This window comes from Glycine max, chromosome 16 (genome assembly GCF_000004515.6).
Source record: "Glycine max cultivar Williams 82 chromosome 16, Glycine_max_v4.0, whole genome shotgun sequence".
Classification (NCBI taxonomy): Eukaryota; Viridiplantae; Streptophyta; class Magnoliopsida; order Fabales; family Fabaceae; genus Glycine; species Glycine max.
The window spans coordinates 24,450,476-24,473,538 of NC_038252.2; the positions used below are offsets into that span (position 1 = coordinate 24,450,476).

The window sequence follows — 23,063 nt, forward strand, 5'->3', positions numbered from 1 at the left end:
TTACCATAATCGTGATCTTTCTTGTACTCATCAATAAGCCATCAATTGTAACTTTTTCACACCAATAATCAGCTGAACAATCATCAATCTATGATAAACAAATAAGATTTTACAAGCATAAGATCTTCATATTAAAATTTACACAATAAATTTTGTTTACAGTCCTTATCCAAATTCCTCCTTTTGTTGATCTTGTCAAGTGGTGAAAAAGGAGAAAAGATGGTTTTAGTAAGCAATAAGTTTAGGAATTTTTTTTCTAAGTGACTAAGTATAACGAGAAAATTTTATGTTGCAAATGAGACAATGAGTGTCTAGGTCAATTGTCTTCAAAGAGAGAAAAAAATGAGCACAACTTGAACTTCCATTCCACCATGTAAAAATATGTAATAATTATTTAATCCACTTACTCTAAGTAACTAATTTATTTATCTGTTTTGTGGAAAACAACAAAATTTTAATTCCTCCATTATTTGGCCTTTTTTTCCCGTCTAGACATTATATGTGTGTGTGGGACATAAGACATTATTCGTTAACACTTTACACTTTCACACTTATGAGAAAGAAGGAAAGCCATCTAAGTTATCTGATCTAGACGTGTTCATTAGTACAGTGGACCTTATGAAGGAACCTCCACTCATTACTGCAAACACAATTATGTCTATCCTTGCTATGGATTATCCGGTGGACAAGGTTGCATGCTAGAAATTGACTTCTCTGTTGTCCTTTTCTCAGCTATCCCGGTGTTGTCCACTTAGTTTGTGTTAATATTTAATTTTGTGATTCAATTTAAAACTGTGTGATTTTCAAGGGGCAGCACGGGGACAACTGGAAAAGGGGCAGCAGAGAAGCCAGGTCCTGCATGCTATGTCTCAAATGATGGTGCTGCCATGCTTACATTTGAAGCACTCTCCGGGACTTATGATTTTGCAAGGAAATGGGTTCCATTCTATAAGAAGTTCTGCATTAAACCACGGGCTCCTAAATGGTATTTTGCTCAAAAGGTTGACTACTTGAAGGATAGGGTGGATGCCGCATTTATAAGAGAACGTCATGCCATTAAGGTTTGAAATTGTTCCTATCATGTCATTCAGACCAAATGGAAAAGCCATAAACTTCAAACTTAGAATTTGCATGAAATATGACTAACTTAGAATTTCAATTCTAATTGAAGAACAACATTAAAAACACCTAAAGAATTATATCTAAGTTTTTTCTTTTACTGGTATCTATCATTTTTCATTTTTTTTTATTTGGTTTCAACCAATAAGGAAGCTTCTCCTAACAAAAAGGGAAGGTCAAAACATTCACAATGGAGAAACTATGACGATTTAAATGAATATTTCTAGTATAGTTAATGATTAAAATTTTCTCTTCTATTCATTGTCATACCTATCGATGAGTTGATTTTTAACAACATAATTGTAGGTCTGCTGATTGTTTTCGATTAGGTTGGCCAATGTGTGCTGATGCTGATTTCTTTTGCCTGCCAGCTGAAAAGCTGGTTTTTGATAAATCAAATGTAAGTATTGATTACTAATTTTCCTGTTCATTTAAAATTTGAGAATAGCTGCAAGGCTTATGGTTTTATTGCTCACTTTGAATTTTTATATGGTTCTAGATCTTTTTTAGACTGTTATTACTATTTTTTGGATAACATAAGAATTCATTAAGAAAGAAGAGAAGTGGAACAGGCAAATATGGTGATTGTTGTGAAACCCCTATTTCAAAAGACTGAAAATGAAACTAAACCCTAATACCTAAATAATCAAATAGGGTGTATTTAGTAGTGCTCCTTAAGTTCCTCTTTATTTTAAAAATTTAAGCTTATCTATGTTTTCAATTTTTTTATAAGTCTTTGAAAGAAAAGTAAAAAAATAAAAAATAATGAATTGCTGAATTGTGTGATAAGACTATCGATGCATTGCAAGATTTAGAATCATCCATAATTCATCACATACAAATGCCCCCCCCCCCCCCCTTCACTTATATACAGTATTTTTTCCTTATCACTAGATGATGTGGAATCTCCCAAATGCCCCCCTCACACTGGGGACTAAACATCTTGGGCATGAAGTTTGCAAAACTGAACAACCCTATGAGTTTGTCATAAGACCAAGTTAACATAATGCTCCTCTTTTTGGTCTTCTCACATAAACGTTATTTAGTACTACTTAGTTGATGGGTGATGCAATGCAATTACGTGGTCCTTCTTTCTGATACAATTGCTTACTGGATGATAACTGACAATGCAAATATGGATAGGATTGTTTGTTGGGGTAATCTTGCATGCAATCTAATATTATTTAGAAAATAAATTAAATTTAATGATATTGTTTGATTGTGGCATGAAGGTAATGGAAGAAATAAATTTGATGCACCATTTATTGAACCAACCTTATGCTGGGCTTTAAAGTTGTTATTTGCATATAATGAAAATAAAAATTAGTTCTTCACATTCACTACGAAGGTTGTCCCATCAAGCTAGGAGAAAATTATAATGTTTCTAGTTTTTAGATGGTAACTTTGGTTTAAATAATCCCATGCTTTATTTGGCCTATATAACAAATGCCTTGTTTTCTCATTTCCAATTTTATTGTTAATTATTCACGGCTTTTTTTTTACCTTTTTAGGTGAATGGGTTGCATGCTCAGTTGGTGCTAAATTTACTCCCCATATCATCACTGTTAATTCTGGAGAGGTAAGTGTCCGAAATATCTATTGCCTATAAGTTGTGCTCTTGTTATGCAATGCAAAATAACATTTCTAATATTTATGTTCAGGGAATAGCCAAAATGATTGTGGAATAATATTATTATCTGACATTTTTCTTGGGTGGAAGCACAACTTTCACCAAAAATAGTCATTGCATATTTGTGACCTTTTTTTATCCTTATGCAGTTGGTGTTGTTAGCAAATTTTTGGCTAAACCAAGAAAAGAGCATTGAAATGTTGTGAAGTGGATTTTAAGATATGTTAGAGCCAACTTCCAAAGTTTGATGCTTCTCATGGCCTTGTAGAATATAATAAGATAGACTTAATTTAAAGATCTTATGATTTTAAGACGGTTATGTCAAAAACTGTCTTAGAATGCATGACATTCTAAGACGGTTATGTCGATAACTATCTTATAATGTCACATATACTAAGACGGTTTTCTGGTACAATCGTCTTAGAATGCATGACATTCTAAGAAGATTATTTCAATAACCATCTTAGCATGTCATACAAACTAAGGCGGTTATTGGTATAACCATCTTAGAATGTTATGCATTCTAAGACGGTTTTTGACATAACCGTCTTAGATTGCTTGACATATTAAGATGGTTATGAAACTGTCGTCGTAGATTAATGACTCATTTATGATGTGTATTTCAACGACGGATCATAATCGTCGTAAAAAGTCCAAATAAATTGACTTACAAGAGCGTTTTTCTAGTAGTACGTACTCCTTTCCACACATTTGTATCAAATGTAAAAGGTGTCTTTATAAAGGAGTATGACATTCATTTTTTAAACCCATAACTACTTAGGATGGATGCATTTTAAGTGGAACTTCAAGAATGAATATGGTTTATCCTTCCTTGAGTGTTCAAACATCTTTACAAAACCTTGGCTTTCGATTCTTTTTGGTTTCTCTATTTAGGAGGACACCACTTGTTTGTCCCTTTTTTTTGTAATTTTTCTCTGATAAAATATACTTATATGTGTATAAACTAAAAAAAACAATTTATTTTGTTTGCCAAAATATTTTAAGAACTTTTAAGTATGTGTTCTTTTTTAATATTTGCTTTATTGTTCTATTTTTTCCATTCCATGATTATAAAGTCCACAGAGATGAAATACATAGTAAATTAGTTCAAATAATGCGAGAAAGATTATTAGTACATTTATGTGGCTTGCCTCAAATTGTTGAGAGTTGGAATAGACCTGAGGATGCTAACCCGCAGCCTAGTCAATTTGCTCGGTCCCTTACAAAGGCAAATAATTACATGTAAATGCTTAGATGGTGTTCTGTCTTTCAACTTCTTTTTCTTTTAGCTTGAATTTCAAAATTGAAGGAGATTTTTATATGCATCTTTCTATCTTATAGTTTAGAGCATAAATATGAATATGCCAAAGAGCACAAGAAACCTTTTGCAGAGAATATGGTGGCTCACAAGTAACTCCACTAGTTTATCATAAGTAAGGAAGTGATTGTTGCACTATCAACTTTGAGATGAACTCCTTACAAATATGTGATTAACTATTTGTCAAACTGAATTAATAACTTAACAACTTATAGGTGACAACAAATTTATGACCAATCATTATATATATGTTGATAATGGTTTGGGGTGGTTTGAAATTATCATTTTTTAGTTTCACTCTCATGCCCCACCTGTCTCTAAAGCAATCTCATAATTGGAACTTATTTATTTCTGGAATTTGTTATTAGGAAGTTGGATACCTCCAACATGTTCTATCTCAAACTTTAAATGAAGATGATGTTCAAGCAATTTTTAGGTAAAAATCGCAGAGATTTCCTCTTTCTTTATTCTTATATGTTGACGAAAGATCATAATCAAGAGTACATTACTAAACATTGTACCTGTTGTTTCATCTGCTAGGATGTTTATTAAAATGATGGGTATATTACGTTAAGATTAAGATCCTACATGAGCTATTACATTGACATGGACAATCCACTCCCATTGTGCGTAACAAAAGGTGACGGATTATTTTTTTTTTTTGCTAGGCGTTATCTATAATTAGTTTATAAGAAACCTAGTTTTTCAAAAAGTAGAGTAGTGGCTTTGAGTTTTAAATTTGTTTTCCATTCAAAGTTTTGAATTGTTTGTGATTGAATTGAACATTAATGCGTTTTGAGGAAAAATAAATTATTGCATGTAGATATATATTCTCTATTGACTGTTATAAAAATTTATGCTCATTAAATTTGAATTAAAGGTGAGGAATATGCTCTGAGTCCTACAAAAGTTTAGAGAGGTGTTTTAGTGTAGTGTTGAATATGCTTTCTTTAATAATAATTTGAATACTTTAAGTATTTGTTTTATTTGATAGTAATTATTTACTAATAATTTGAATATAAAATTTTGTACTACCTAGATTGGTTCTATTTTCAATTTGTAGGTTTGGGTTAATTAACAAAATAAACAGAATATATTTTTTAAAAAATACAAAAACAACATCAGTTTTGGAAGAATTGATGTTTTAAGCTACATTACAACATCGGTTTTGTCGAAACCGATGTTGTATGGTGCAAAACAACATCGGTTCTACCCGAAGTTTTTGCATTTCATATAAAAATATTATATTTGTTTTGTTAATTAACCTAAACTGATATTATATGGTCTATTACAACATCGATTTTGACAAAATCGATGTTATTTTTTGCATTTTTTTGTTGTATATTTCTTATTATACAACATCAATTTTCATAAAAATAGATGTTGTATTGTATATTTTAACATCGTTTTTCATAACCGATGTTAACATTGATACTTTTAACGTAGGTAGTTTCAACATCGATTTAAAACTGATGTTGAATTCGATTTAAAACCGACGTTGAATGTCCAAAATAACCGATGTTAAAAGCATTTTTTCTAATAGTGTACACCTAAATATTGTTCCATCCAATTAGCAAAGGGAATTGACGAATACACTAATTCCCACCCATTTACATTTGTGTGCAGCTTAAATTTCTTATTTTCTTATCAAAGCATCCCTATGAAAATAATTTTGTGACTGATATTGCATACACCAGCATTAAACATGCAACCATATATATAAAAAAAAAGTGTTAAACTTGCAACCACCATCCCCTTAAACCTATAAAAAATATAGGACCTACACAATTTCATGTTAACAAAATGTGTAATTTCTGCACTGTTATTCACATCGGGGTCTTATTCACTTATTCATTGTAGACTTCACACCACCTTCATGATTCCTTATAATTAAATCTTCAATAAATCAGTAGTGACTTCTCATCTTGTTAAAAGGGATTACGTGGGATGAGAAAAAGATAATCCTCTTTGCAATTAGTTAAAAAAAGAAACAAAAAAAGTCTCGAAAAATCTAAAGGGTTTTAAGTGAGATTATTCGATAGGTGTGTTATTTATATTTTTTACTAAAAAATCTCATAAAATTGATCCTGAAAAAGCTTTTGAAATTTGTATACTTTTGAATACTGTAAGTTTTTTTAAGTTATAAAAAATTTTAATCGAATACCAACAGATTTCATTGTATTTCTTAAAAAATTATAATAGTCTTGATTGAATACCACAAGACTTATTTTTACCATTTAAAAATATTGATCGAATATTATAAGACTATTTTATAAAAAATAATATTTTAAAATCCATTAAAATCTTAATTGAATACACTCCTAAGTTTGAAATAATATGATTAACAAATACTTTTCTCCACGTGCTAATGAATAAGAAAAATCTTTACCAAGTGCACATTCACTAGCACAAAGGTATCAATTGAACATAGTTTCAAACAATGACATGGTTTCACATGTCAGGATGTCAATAAAACATATAATTAAAGTAATGACTAATGTTACTGAGGTAAAAAATTTCATTGTGGACAAAAACATTCATCAGTTCACTTACTCATCCTTTGGGAGCAAAATTTTAATTCCAAATTTGGAATGTCAGACTGCAAGTTTTGGAACATCAACAATTAACATGATAACTATACATATGGATGAATCAAAAGTCTAGGGTTCCCTCGAGTGGTTTTTAAGGAGGATACCATCTTATGCAACATGGATATTTCAAAATCTTTGTGTCAACTATTTCCTCAATGATTCAATGTGTGTTTGGTTACCGCTGGGAGGCTTCTAAATGATTGTTGAATCAAAAGTTACAAATTCGTACTTCTCACAAAAGTAACAAATTAGTTACAAATTCCTACTTCTCACAAAACATGAATGGGAATATGTTCGTTCAATCTAACATTAAACCAAACACACCATCAATCTCCAATTCAATTTGCTCCAATCATTGATTTAGTGCTTCAATCTCATTCAAATGGGGGTCAGTGTCACACTTGCCAAAGCCTATGGAGGCATATCCTCTTCAATTTTTGGATCCATCTTTGTTGTCTTGGAAACATCAACTGCCTCATGCATTTCTAAAGCCCTCTGAGATGGATTTTTGTTATTGGATTATTCGTTGGTTGCCATTTTGAGAATAAAGAGATTGGCAAATATGCCTGTACTTTTTTGAAATGTTACAAGTTTATGGGGACATCCATATGTATCATAACATATAGTAATGTGTATCACTAGTGTGAGATAGCTAGATCAGTAATCCCAGAGAAAACAAGTTTAAGTGATATACAACTACAATTTCAATTTATCATCAAGGAAATAAAGCATATCCTTATTGTTGAACAATGATTAAAGGAAAAGTTATTGAGCTCATTAGATTTTGGCAGGAGAACCAAATGCATGTCTAGCTTTAAAAAAAATATACTAGAACAAATAGGTTCAAGTATTATGGTGGAGAGAGGAATCCACATTTGTGCATTTTATTAGCTCATATAATCAATAAGGAAACTTAGTGATATAAAATTATCAAGTAGCACCATTGGACACTGGTATACAATATATGTACCTTTAATTGGCTTCCTTGGACATTTTCATAGGCCTCATCTGCCTCTTGTGGAATTTTAAAAATTTCTAAGGCAGAATAATTTACTCCTTGGCCTCTCCTGGAAGGCTATAGCAGATTTTACAATGCATCAGATTCAGAACACAAACTAAAAATATATCCTAGTGGCAGACTCTATCAACAAGAGTGCCATAAGACAAACCTAAATATCCTCAAATTAAAGACATTGACACTATTTCAATAATTACCAACAAACAACATTGAGATACTTCTAGGACGCACTACCTTCAATTCAATTTTGAAATCTCCAAGAACAATTTTATGCAATGTTTCATTGTTTACAGTGTTTGGTATCTTGTGACGAAGAAGCCTTGACATCTCACTTTCTAAAACCTAAATCAAGATAATAGTAATAGCATTGATCTTTAATTACCAACTCCTATCAGTACAACTAAAATGTAGAACTGAAGATTTATATATCAACTTACATGCTCTTGAACTAACAGAATTGGAAATTCTATGTCAACTACATGTTCGATCTTCACAAGAAAAAGGCCCATAGAAGCACATACATCATCTAGGCAATTATGCGGAACACCTTTTTCCTTAACTTCACGATGCAACACAGCCTGTCACAACAATTTGTGATAAACTATAAATCTAAGATCAATATTTTCCATTTCTGTTTTTCTCCTATCTTGACATAATTTTCATGTGCAAGTTTGTATGGTTAAATATCTTAAATTTAAAAAATAGATAAGCACAATTACAAAACAAAGAGACTTGACATTCAAAACGTGATTCCTCCAAAGGAGTGGCTAAGTAGTAATTTCTCGTAATAATGCTTCATAAATTAGATGACATGCAATTGAGAACCTTTATTTTTGCATGTAAATAATCATTTAGTTGCCTGACATAAACTATCCAAAGAAGGTCTCCTATGAATAGATTCATCCAAGGATTGGAAGATATATGAAGTCTCAACCACTCTAACATGATCAACCTTCATCTCTGCAAACAACTAAAATTAGTAAATAAAATAGAACCACAAAAAATAATTCAACAGAAATAATCCCCTCTATATACTAAAAAACTAACAATAGATTTAAGGACACAACAAAATAAACAAAAATGTATATCAAACTTACCACACACATCATTATGCAAACTATGTCCCACTAATATGATTCCTTTTGATAAGAACTTCTGCATGTATTTCTATGGAAGTACAACACATCTTCATTATGCACTTGACAGGATGATATAGAAAAACAACAAAGGAAATCACAAAATACTTGTGTTGTAGTCTACAATTTCCTTGTCTGGTTTTACAAGTTTATTTAGTTGGACTTGAAAAGTTCACAAATTTTATCTATCTACAACCCCGAAAAGGAGAGTGGTTTCAAGACAATTATGCACAATGTGCAACCTTTGTTTGGTATGCAAAGCAAGAGTGTGCATAAATTACCTTTAGGTTATGTTTTACCACACCACACAGACTTTAACTAAAGCCTTAGCCTTATCTTCATTGAGAACCATTTCACAGTCAATAACAAACATTGCAGTAGAATTCGTCACCTTGGGTTTGTTTTTGAATTTTATAACTATCTATCCCTTCAAATCCATACCATAAAAGCAACATGAATGAGGAATCAGTACTAACTATCCTCCCATTTAAATTCAATTACAAATGGTGGATCAAACCTCATAATTGATGGAAATGAATAATCCAATGAGAATAAATGTGTAAGTCTAAGATCCAATACATCATGTAATCAATTCTAATGTCAATAATAAAGTATTGTTATTTCTTTATCATTTTTTATACTTTTTGATAAAAAAAAATGGTTGACTTGACAAAGTCATTGATTAAAATTAAAGATTTGTTATCATAATAGAGATTATGAAAATGAGAAACAAGTCTCTTATAATTTTAATCTAAATTATCTTTTATCGTAAGATTATTGTGAATAGGGCATCAATAATTCAGATAGATCAATATATATGTAATGATCTTTATTAGATAAAGATTAATAGATCTCATTTATTAAATTGCATATATAGATGATGTACATGTAGATGTCATCATTGATATGACTCAATTGAGAATTCCTAATAGTTAATATTACTATGTCAATAAGAAGTTCTTAAGAAGAAATATAATAGTTTCCTTTGACTTGAGATTATCATAGTAATTAATAGGTTATTTATTATATTTTAATTTTGGATACCTAATGTTTTAGGGCACTAGTTGAATGAAAATTGGATATGATTAAATACTTGTAGAATTAATGATTAATCAAGAAGAAATCCATCAAGTCTTGGTAATGAGTTTGAGATCTATGATATAATTAAGACCTTGGTTAGGACAATATTGAATGAAAGAAGAATTTCTTAAGTAATTTATTGATTAAATGTGTTAAGTTATTAGAGTTTGATAATAATATTACACTCTAGAGTTAACCTTGAGATGTAAATGATGGAAGGAAATATTACATTATTCTTCTATTGGTTCTTGAAGGTAAAAAATGTTACTTCATACTACTTGGATATTCAGGAGTGTTGTTAGACGCCTACGTTGCTTAGTAAATTAATTATGATTAATTGACTACTAATTTAATATTGAACCTATCGGATCACTCGCAAACAAATGTTTCAATCTTTGTAAAAGAAAATAATTTATATGATAATTAAATTAGAGAATTTAATGTAATCAAATAAATATTTTAGTGGAATATTATTATATTCTTTGCTAGCACCAAGAATATAACTAATATAGACAACTAGTATTATCTTACAAATGTGAAAGTTGTCCATAAAATAAGAATAAGAATTTATCACTACATATCAAGATCAAATCTTGTGATTAGTTATCGTAGTTAGTCATGTGAATATTTAAGAATTATCTTAATTTGTCTTATACCAGGAAGCTTCTTAAGATTAAAAGACATGAGATGGTTTTTATTTTAAAATATAAAGATAATGAGATGTGAAATTATTTAAAATATAATCTCTCCTTTTTTAAAAAGGCTCACATTCATATCTCTTTAACGTTACAAATAAATAGGAAATATCTATCTGAGAACAAATGAGTATACACAAACTAGAAAAATTCAAGCCTAAATTTTTGAGATGAAAAGTAGGAAGAGGATTTGCTTTCTAGAGTTCCACTCATCAAAGAGTTAATAACAAATATTGGTCTTGGTATGGATACACATAGAGTCTTCACACTAATGAAGAAAGAATTTTGTTACTTCAAGAACACAAATCTATTTTTCTCTATTTATTATTGTTGTATATTTTAAATGCAAAATAAATCATAATTTTTCATTGCATGTATTGGGAACACTTCTATTTAACTATCAATAATGATGTTACAGGATTACTTGGACTAGCCTCTGTGCTGCCAACATCAGTCGGTAACAAAAATTATAGTAAAAATATTGATAATTGTAGGTATCAATGAAATCAACACCATTAATTAAGATTTTTACTAATTGATTTGAAAGTTAAGTGCATTCCGTTATCTATCACAAAACCCAATAAGAAGAAAAACAACAATTAACATTGAAAGGTATCTATCACATAGAGATTATGTATTATGCCATTATCTGTTGCAGATTCTTCAATTTTAGGCTCTAGTTCTACACACATATTCGATTGCAGCAACAAGACATTCAACCTGTGAGCCAACTTCAAATTGGCATGATGATTTAGATAGTATAAATCAGGAAAACAAGAATTCATATATTTATAAATTTAGAACTATGTAAATAGTAATTTAAAAAACAAGGCACTTAAGGAAATAATCATTATCAGAACCAAATTGGTCACTAAATAGGTGAAGGCACAAGTTCAAGGTTCAAGAGTTCAACCAGGATTTAAACCAGGGTCGAATTTGTTTCAGTAAAGTACTATTTTTTAAAAAATTATATAATATATTAAGAAATATCAAACAAAAGTAACATGATACACATAAATTTATAATTTAATTTAATTTTAAAAATTAAACTTCACTTAAAAGTGTCATAAGTCATAACATATAACAAAAGTAAATCAACAATAACAAATATAATCCATTGGCAACACTTAATTTAAGTTCAACAATAACAAATAAAAATTGGCAAAAAAAAATTTGTGATTTTTGTTCAACCGTCAACTTTAGTGGGTTTGCTGGTTCTTATCAGTTTCTATGGTTCATGACGGGTTTAATAGCATTGCACGTCGATTTTAGGGTTTAAACTGACCAGATAGGACACCGATTCCTAGTTGAATCGATCAGTCCAGTTCAGTTCTGACAACCATGGAAATAATAATAATAATAATAATAATAATAATAATAATAATAATAATAATAATAATAATAATAATAATAATAATAATAATAATAATAATAATAATAAAATAATAATAAAGGGTTGGTAGAAAGCCTAAAACACATGCTGCAAGTATGACTTTTATAGGAAGGAAATTCAGTCTTCAGTAGAAAACTTACAAAATGAAAACAAAAATGCTCATTACTATTTTGAGTCATAACAATCTCTATAAACAAATCTGTTATGTCAAGTAAGTTAACATTAGTAGCAGTACTGGTATAGTCCAGGAAATAAGGTTTGATCGCAAATCTTAAACTGATTTCTAGCAGAACAATCACCATTAAAGCATACCTCCGTAGGGGTATCATGAGATTTATCTTTTAGTCTCTCCAACATGTATTCATTTGAATGGTGTCACATGATGTTATCAAAAAAATGAGCACAAGGGAGAAATCGATGAAACTCACATCTTTTTGTGTGTGAATTTGGACATTGAAAAGTTTATTACCTTCAAGTTTTCCTACTTTTGAAAATGTCTTTAGAAATGCAGTCAATATCTATGAAGCACAAACTCAAACACGAAACACGAAATGAACACTAGGGCACAACTAAAATCTAAAACATAAATCACGGGACACACACACACACATGTGTGTGTGTGTGCATTATATGATCAACATGACAAAAATGTACATTGATCATTAAGATTTATATCAAGACGAACAAAGGATGTACCAAAAGTGCACAAAAGGAGAGGAAAGTCAGCGAACTAGAAAAGAAAAACAAGATGAAGTGATAAACAAAGGAACCACGAACGTGAAGTCAAGCAAGCAAGGCAACTAGACGCTGATGAGGCAATGATGAATGGAAAATAACCAATAACATCAGTCTACGCAAGAATGTTAATGGATGGTGTCATGCAAAAGGGGCAAACCCCAAATATGAATAGAAGAAAAGAAGGCATAACATTATGTGAAACTATGAAAGAGGTTATCAAATAAGCTAATTTTAGAAAGAAATTTTTATAGTCTAATCTTTTAGGTTGACTAAAAATTTTGATAAAAAAAATCAAAGTATCCATTGTTTGTCCAAAGAAGTGTCTGTTATGTGTCCAACTGTTTGGAGAAGTGTGTTCGACATGTCCAATCCCAAAAAAAATGGACACCGCAAGAATCATCAGAAGTGTCAATGCTTCCTAGGGCAATATCTCATGGGATCTCTTTGATGGATCACTTGAACTTTCCCCAAACTTTTTGTCATGACTATTCAAGAATTTTTTCCAATCTCCCAGTTTACCCTTCAGGCCTCTTTTTTGTGCCAATTTTACGATATCAACTAGCACCTACCCACATGGAAGCAATAGTACTTATCTTGATAGGATAGAGGAGAAAGAAGAATGAAACGAAAAACAAAATACTAGCAAACCGCTCATCAGATCTCACCCATTTAAACTGGCAGACATATACATCTAAAGTCTAAAAGTTCCCAAAATGTAAGGTGGTACTTAGTTTAAGTCTTTGTTTTCTATTTTCATTTTTTGTTTTCATATTTTGAAAACAATTTTCATTTTCAAAATTGTTTTAGATTTTGAGAATATGTTTAAGTTTTTTTTTCTATTTTTAAAATATGAAAATATTGAAAAGTCGGTTGAGGCATTTCAACAAACACCTTATCAGCAACAAAAACATTTTTGAACCCTAATGCATAATATTTTGTCCTCACTACCCTCAACTATGCCATCAAACCACCCCAATTCACCGACTTTGCACCTCTCCATCAACAATCAGATCAGGGTGCCACAAAACCTACCCAGAAGGGAACAAAATCATTGAAGCCCCCAACATATCCACTAAACTAGAACAATTTAGGTCGCAACTAGGTTTTGCTGTGAAAGGTGGCAAAGTGCAACGTTTTGATGGTTGAGGTTGGGTCGTGGGTGTTTGTGGTGGTGATTGTGGAGGATAGAGTGATGCGGTCAATTTGGGTTATGGTGTGGTGTTTGGAGGTTTGAGTGGTGATCGTTTGATCAATGTAGTGATGATGGAGTTTGGAGGTAGGTGTTGGTGCGTGGTGGACTAGTGGTGGTTATGGGAGATGAAGGTTGAAGGAGAAGGCAGGGAAGGGAAAAATGATGGGTCGAGAGGATTGGAGACAAGGTTGTTAATGAAGTTGGTTATAATTATGACTCATGCCATTGCATTTTCACTTTTAGAGAAAGCATTGAAAATGACAAATCCTTTCTTTCATTTTGAAACCTTTGAGAATGTTTTCTCTAAAAATGTCTTCAAAACACATTTTCTATTTTATTTGAAAATGAAAACAGAAAGTGGTAAAACCAAACGCCACCTACAAACTTTATCGATATGACTATCGATAACTTCACTGGTTTGATCATCACCCACAAAAAAAAACAGGTTGTAAAGGATTTATGCAAACTTATGAATCTAATACTAACATCAAATTCTCTATGAACTAATTCATTAAATTGAATTGAATAAGAGAAAATAGGTTAAGCACTGACAATGTAAAATAACTGTACATTGTCATCCAGTCACAACTTACATCATGTATGGTAAGTTTTATAACTTTTTATGATAACAACCCTAAAAGTTATATCAACAGTGATTTGTGTTGTTTTATACTGTTAGTGCATGATCATTGAATTCATTAAATAAATTTTAAAGCATGAGCATTTAGTCCAATGATGATTCACTTTTCCTCGCTGCCATTGAAACTATGACAAGAAACAAATAACAAAACTAAGAGTAGATGCAAGCACTACTAAAAAAATATTTTTTTATGACGCACCTTTGATGACGGTTCTCGAAAACCGTCTTAGTATGTAAGGCGGTGGTAATTTTGTAAATAAGAGGTTTTTCAACAAAGAATTTTCTATAAAAATCGTCTTAGAAACTACCATCGACAACAGTTTCGCGAAAACCATCTTAGAAGGTTATTATTTGTTGAAAGTGTCCTCTAATCTATTGTTTTTTACTCTCCCTCTCACTCTCATCCTCATTCTCATTCACGAACCCTATGTTTTTTTCATCTTCCACTATGTCCATCATCTTTCTTCTTGGTCTCTGATGGTAAAGAGAGATGTGAAATAAAGGCCATGGTCGCCACCAGCTTCCAAAGGACGTTCAAAGAGTACATGAGTGACTATCCACTCTATTCCCTTCTCTCTTCCAAATACCAAACCTGGGCCTTCGTTCTCTGTCACCTTAGTCTCCAACCTTTTGAAAAACTCTTCCCTCTCACCACGACCAAACTAATCCCTAAGACTCAAATCCTTGACAAAACCCTAAACCCTAACGCCACCACTGAACATTACCCACAATAAGAACCACCACCACCGCAGATCGATCCTTAATTACCCAAAACCCTAAGCCTCCCCAATCCTAATTCCCCTAACCTTAACCAAGATCAAGATTCAACCATGCAAGACCCAATCCCCATCACCCTCACCGTCATTCGGAGAGGGATCTCCAAAGCAGCCACCTGCAGCGGCTGCCTCAGTGTCGTAGAGTCCGGTGGTTGAACTAAGGCTAGCGCCAACTTACATAGTGGTGAATGCAATTTTGGAGAAGAAGGAGGATGAATTGGGGTCGAGGTGTGGCCACTTGTTGACAGCGGTGGAGGCAATCGGAGAGGAAGGGACACCGAGGTACACTAGTCTGAGGCTGAATTTGGTTTGGTGGTGCCACTGCTCTTGAAGGCAATTCTACGTGTTAGGAACTCCTTCATTTGCTGGAAATGTTGGCATATGTACGTATTTAATTATTTTACCATGTTTTCATCTTCCCCGGCTTATGTTATGTTGTTAACGCAACATTCCTCAGGATTTTGTGGTTGATTATTTTGAGTTTTGGTATGTGTTAGTTACTTAGTTTGGTAACTATAGGCTTTGCATACTTGTTGTGTTTTGAAGTAGAATTAAGTTGTAGCTGCACGCATGGATGGGCTTTTGTTTTTGTCAAGGTCTAGGTCTAGGGGTCAGCTATTGCAATTGTTTAAATGTGATGACTCTTGAATCCTGATTGTATTGTTATTTTAGGTCATGTAAGTGCATGGATGGCTTTGTGGCAATGGATTGCTATTTTCTAGACTATTCAATTCAATTTCCATGGCATTTTTTAGCCTTTGGTGTTTATGGAATTATTTCCCTTCATGGAAGCTAGGGTTTTCATAAATCTGGCTTTGTTGATTAAGGTTTTAAATCTTGATTGTGTTGCTACTGGATTTGCATTATGGTTGTGGTTCACCACCAAGATGTTACAAGTGCATTACATGATGTGGTCTGCATTTTAATTCCTATTTGTTATTTATTTATTGGGATGGAATCTGGCTCTGTTGTTTACGAAAGGTCCATACTAGTTCACTTTGATGGATGAGGTGATTGGAGTAGAAATTAATGGAAATCACATTTAGAAATAATTCGTTGTTGGATAAACCAAATAAAACCAAGCACTGTCATGGTACTTTATCAAAAACTAAAATTCCAGTATACATTTAAAGTAAAACCTTTTCAAAGTTTTCATCTAAAGTTTTCTTTGGTTTTTCTTGACCCTTTTTAATTAAACTATCTTCAATTTTATTTACTTTTCACATTGGACCTTTGTTGTTCTTTTGCTCACATGATCAAACCACCTTAGAATAGTTTATCTTGTTTTCTATTCATTAAGTGCAACTCCAACTTTTTCCAAATATTTCATTAATTCATTCCAAATATAGGTTTGTGTGTGCATGAGGCAATAAACTGAATGAATTGATTATTAATATACAACTTTATTTTTATATTATGGTTGGTTGTCATTTGGAAATTCATAAATTTTTATGTAATTCTTTCCACAGAATTCACTTTTTTCGTATTTTTGATTTTGAGGGGAACAATAAATCAAGTTGACATATGTTATAGGGAACACTTCATGCCATTTGGCTTTCTATATAATGCATCCAAAAGATGGATTTGGTGGTTCCTTCTATTAGTGTCTGTTTTGTTCCACTTCATAGTCATTGCATTCACCCAAACAAGCTTGTCAAGAACTAATTCTCCTTACAGATAAGCTCTCTTAGGTGAAAGGCCATCAATGGTTTTATATCTATGCACCCTATAAGCAAAAGAATCTCAAGTTTGAAGTGTAGACAATGCACAAACCCAAGTTATTGTATCCTAAAATTTACTTTAATTATGAAGAACAGTGGTGACAAGGATTGAATTCTTGACCACTTGGTAAGAGCCAACTCTTCTAAAAGCTTAAGCTCTTAGGTGGAGGTCCTTGAATGTGACAATGAGTTTGGATTGGTACCTTTTCATTTTGCATATAATTTTTTTGGTTATCATATAAACCATACTATACTAACTGACATCTTTGATTCAATGGTATAAGGAGCTCAACAAACCCCAATTTTTTATTTTAGAATGACCGATTCTGTTTCAATTTATGGTGAAATTTATTCATTCAAATGTTCTATATAAGTTGCAGCTCTTGAAAATAACAATGCATTCTTTTTTCCAAGCCCATTATTGTAATTTGTAACATAGAATATCATGTTTTTGTTCATTTGTAGCACTAAATGATGTTTGTAAGTCTTATTTATGGTGCATATCAATGTTGGTAACTAAATACCAAAAACTTTATTTGGTGCAAACATTCTTGATTATCTGAGAATTGGCCACATATGCTTATCTTCCTGCAAGGAGTAACACAGGATAAACAATAATTTATATAGATTTATGCATTTTTCCCTTTGAAGAAGAGTTGATATTGATTGAATTAAGAGAGCTTCTTTGTGAATGAAATTATATATTCTATAGCTTTAAAAATTAAGTGTTATAGTTTTTATGCCTACAATTTATCCTGTTACATGATTTGTATTTCAGGTTTAGCTGGTGCCACAGCTGATGTCCACTATTATGATGTCTTGACTAATAAATGGTCTAGGTGAGCTTAGAACTAAGTTATTCTTTCTCACCTCCATTAAGACTTAATTATTACTTGTATAGACTTGCATACTTTGCATCAGTGCTTAATAAGGGAAATATCATGTAGGATAACTCCCTTTGGAGAACCTCTAACTTCAAGGGTTGTACATGTGGCGACTGCTGTAGGAACTATGGTGGTTATTCAGGAAGCATGGAAAGAATATCTTAATGTTTCTGAGCTTATTTCCTTTATTTAAATGATTAGCTTAGTTCTTAATGGAATATTGTCATGTTACATGTTAGTCATCTTATACGACTAACTTTTGTATAGAAAATATTTTCCAAAACTTGTATAGTTTCCCCAATTTATAGTTATTTTGTAGGGTTTTGTAAATAAATATTGTTTTCTTGTTATAGTTGTCTCTAGAATATTTTCCATTGGATTTAATGATGAAATCTATTCAATTTCAAGTTAAATGAGGCTAAATATTGAAGTACCAAAAGTGGTAGTTGCGCTCAGCTCACCATTTGGGCTCAGCGTGCATCCATCGCTAAGCGCAGCTTCAGCACGCTTAGCGCGACAGAAGAATCTGACGGAGCATCAATTTCAAGTCCGCGCGCTAAGCGCGTGATCCGCTCGCTAAGAGCGATGTTCGTCTCTTGCCAGGCTCAGCGCATGACTGGCTCCAAGCCCAAATCCACTTACTCACGCTAAGTGCGAAGGTAGTGCTAAGCGCGACATCGCAGATTTAGAGCCTATTTAAAGTCTGTCTTGTGCAGAATTAGGGTACACACACACATATACACACACACACACACACAGAGACAATTTTGAGAAATCCAGAGCAAGGAAACCACAATGCTAATTTTGAGATAGAGGCTCTGGAGGCAGCAATAGGAGCAGCTTTGCAGAGAAGCCTAGGGTTCTTCAATTAGAGATAGATTAGTGAGTTGTAGAGTGATTGTGAGGAGCTGAGAAGAGGAGGAGGGATCCCCCTTCTTGTGTAACGAATAATTATTTTGTACTCTCAATCTCATTTGTGTTAGGGTTTTTCTGTAATGGCTGGCTAAACACCCTTGTTGGGGATTTCTAAGGAACAGCTGATGTAATTACTTTAATATCTAATTAATTGTGTTTTATGTGTTCAATGCTTCTTTCAATGCTTAATTTCTGCATGCTCTTGGTCTGATCACCCATTTGTGTGTATAGTTAGGTGACTTTAGCATTGGGAAATGTATTGTTGCCTTAGAACTTGATAGAAGCAAGACTCCATAACCACATTACCAAGGATGGATTGTTGGGGTTTTGGTTTTCTGAATATGATGTTACGATAATGTTGTTTAAGTTAAGCCTAGTCTTACAAGAAGGATTTGCGGACGAAGCTTAGGTTAAATTATTCTAAACTTACGAGGGATCGAGGTTTAGTATTTTAGGCTACAACATAGAACACAAAAGCATGATTGATTAGAGAAACATCTTCATATGCATCAGCTTGTTTGTTAGAAAGACCCAACACTTTTTACCTATTGCTGTCAAATTTTACTTACTTGCATTTACTGTTTTTACCATAGAAGTAGTTTATTTCTATTTTAACCATCCATTATCAATGCTATTCCAACAATGCCTTATTTCTGAATAAAATTGTCTAGTAAGCAAGTTCCCTGAGTTCGATACTCGGATCACTCCGTTTTAATTTTAAATACTTGACGACCCGGTGCGCTTTCCGGCGAATCGGATTTCCCTTGAACATATTTGTATAAAGGAAAATTGGACAAAAAAGTAACTGCAGGGGAAATCCAACAAAGTATTTATGGCACCGTTGCCGGGGAACTTAATTCATTAGAAGAGTTCAGTTCAGTTTTACGACATTGCTTTATATTTTTCTCTTGATTCATTGATTCTTTTTGTTCATATTTTAGTTATTGCACATTTTATTGTTCTTTTGAACTGGATAATTGTTGTTTTGTTTCTCTTGTATGCAGAGAAGATCTACTGCATGTGATTTGATCCCCATCAATTTGGAGATTAACGCTACTTGCAGGAGGCGCAACGCATAGAGAATTAGAAAATTTTTGCAGGACTTAAAACCAGCAACAACTCCAGAAGAAGAACCTCGATCTTCTGAGGCATCTTCTAGCTTTCCTATTCCAGGGCAATCTCATACAGATTTAATTGGAGAAATTATCATGGTTGAAGAGCCAAGGAGAGTGACCCTAGAAGATTACTCAAATTCAAGTGTGCCATAATTTTTCACCAGCATTGCACAACCAAAGGTTCAGGCACAAATAATCACATATCCTCCTTCTTTGATACAGTTGATTCAAAATAATCTGTTTCATGGTCTACCAAATGAAGACCCATACGCACACTTGGCCACTTACATTGAAATATGAAATACTATTCGATTGGCTGGTGTGCCTGAAGATGCAATTCGATTGAGCTTGTTTTCGTTCTCATTGTCTAGAGAAGCTAAGAGGTGGCTTCACTCATTCAAAGGCAACAGTCTTAAGACTTGGGATAAAGTAGGTGAGAAATTTCTGAAGAAGTATTTCTTGGAGTCTAAGATTGCAGAAGGCAAAGCAGCCATCTCTTCTTTTCACCAATTTCCAGATGAATCCCTAAGTGAGGCCTTAGAAAGATTCTGTGGTCTATTGAGAAAGACACCCATTCACAGATTCTCAGAACCGATTCAGCTCAACATTTTTATTGATGGGTTAAGGCCACAGTTCAAGCATCTATTAGACGCTTCTATTGGGGGAAAGATAAATTTGAAAACTCTCAAAGAAGCCATGGATCTTATTGAAAATATGGCTGCAAGTGACATTGCTATTCTCAGAGATAGAGTCCACATACCAACAAAGAAAAGTCTTCTGAAACTTACATCACAAGATGTGTTGTTGGCACAGAACAAGTTGTTGTCCAAGCAATTGGAAGCATTGACCGAAACACTAAGTAAGTTGCCAACTCAAATACATTTTGCGCAATCTTTACCATCTACTGTTTTGTAGGTTGAAGGGTGTGCCATCTGTGGTGGAGCTCATAATTCTGGTTATTTTATCCCTAATAAAGAACCAGCTCATGAAGTCAATTAAATGGGGAACCAGCCAAGACAAAATTTCAATGCAGGTGGATATTTCGGATTTCAGCATGGCCAGCCATATAATTCACAACAGAGACAATGGAAAAATCACCCTGGTAATCAATTCAACAAAGACAAGGGTGGTCCATCAACAAGGCCACAACAGCAATGGCTTAGTCTCTATGATCGAACAACGAAGCTGGAAGAGACTCTAGCTCAATTTATGCAGGTTTCTATGTCTAACCAGAAGAGCATGGAGTCTGCCATAAAGAATTTGGAAATCCAAGTGGGACAGCTGGCAAAACAGTTGGCGGATAGGCCGTCAAGCAGCTTTAGTGCTAACACTGAGAAAAATCCAAAGGAAGAATGTAAAGCTATCATGACAAGGAGCAGAATGGCAATTCAAGCTGATGAAAGTAGAGCTGAAGAGAAGGTGGAGGGATTTAAACAACAGCTGGCAGCTGAGCCGACACTGGAACCAGTTTCTGATTTTGTTGAACTTGAGGAAGTTGTGGAAGATGAAGATGACCAACAGAAGAGAGACACCAATAAAAGAGAGTGAAATAGGAATAAAGATGAAGGAAGAACAAGAAAAAGAAACAAAAAGAAAAAGAAAAAGAAGAGATAGAAAAAGAAAAAAATCAAAAAAATGAAAAAGAAAAAGAGAAGGTTGATGAGGAGAAAAAGAAGAGCAAGAGTGAGGTTTCAAGAGAGAAAAAAAGAAAGATTACTTCAGCTGAAGGCAAGGAAGTACCATATCCATTGGTACCTTCCAAGAAGGATAAAGAGCGACACTTAGCCAGATTTCTTGACATCTTCAAGAAGCAGAAGATCACTTTGCCTTTTGGAGAAGCTCTCCAACAGATGTCACTCTATGCCAAATTTTTAAAAGACATGCTGACAAAGAAGAACCGGTACATAAACAATGACACAATAGTTGTGGAAGGAAATTGTAGTGCGGTCATTCAACGCATCCTTCCCCCAAAGCACAAAGATCCTGGAAGTGTCACGATACCGTGTTCCATCGGCGAGGTTACTATGGGTAAAGCTCTCATAGACTTGGGAGCTAGTATCAATTTAATGCCTCTCTCCATGTGCCGGCGACTTAGAGAGATAAAGATAATGCCCACACGTATGACCCTCCAGTTGGTTGATCGCTCCATCACAAGACCATATGGAGTGATCGAAGACGTTTTGGTTAGGGTCAAACATTTGATCTTTCCAGCTGATTTCATAGTGATAGACATTGAAGAAGATGCTGACATTCCCCTAATTCTTGGAAGTCCTTTTATGTCCACCATAAGTTGTGTGGTAGATATGGGGAAGAGGAAACTACAAATGGCTATAGAAGACCAGCAAATCAGTTTTGATATGTTTCATGAAGAGAAAGCTTCGCCTGACCAAAATGTTTGTTTGAAGGTGAATGTGATGGAGGAAAAGAGACCAGAGAAGAAGGTTCTGGAAGTTGGAACCTTATTGGAACCAGGATAATGGGATGATGCGTCAAGCTAGTGATGTTAAAAGAGCATTTACTGGGAGGTAACCCAACTTTTCTTTCCCTTTTCTCTTTTTCATTCTTATCTCTTGCATGTAGTTAGGATAATTGCTTGTGATTGTGATTAATTTTTCATCTTGTTTAGTAGTGAACAAGGGGGTTTTTAAGCCTAGGTGAAGAAATAGATAGAAAAGACTCAGAAAAAAAAATTTCAGTTGTCCATCCGCTAAGCGCCATCTCTTCACGCGCTAAGCCTGAGCTTACTCACGCTAAACGCTTAGACCCCTGACTAGTTGGCTGAATAGTTTAGCTAAGTGCACATCATCGCGTTAAGCCCAACATCTTCACTAGAACTAAACTTCAAGCAGTGGGCTTAGCGGAGATGATGCGCTAAGCGCCACTTTTTCTCTGGAAAAAATTTATTGTAGCAGCACTAAGCACGCTGTCCTGAGCTAAGCCCCATATCCATTCTGTAATTGAACTCCATGACTTGGGCTTAGCGGGGCAGGATGCGCTAAGCGCCAATCTCTTACTGTTTTTGAATTCTTGGAAGTGCGCTTAGTGCGCCTGTTGCACTAAGCCTGAACTACTCTCTGTAAGTTGAAGCTTGATTGCGCGCTA

At 33.4% G+C, this 23,063-nt stretch overlaps 1 pseudogene; it reads right to left on the reverse strand.

Annotated features, from left to right (window-relative positions):
• Positions 1-6,956: 6,956 nt before the first annotated feature.
• Positions 6,957-20,893, reverse strand: LOC102667080 (small RNA degrading nuclease 3-like; annotated as a pseudogene).
• Between the last annotated feature and the right edge of the window lie 2,170 nt (positions 20,894-23,063).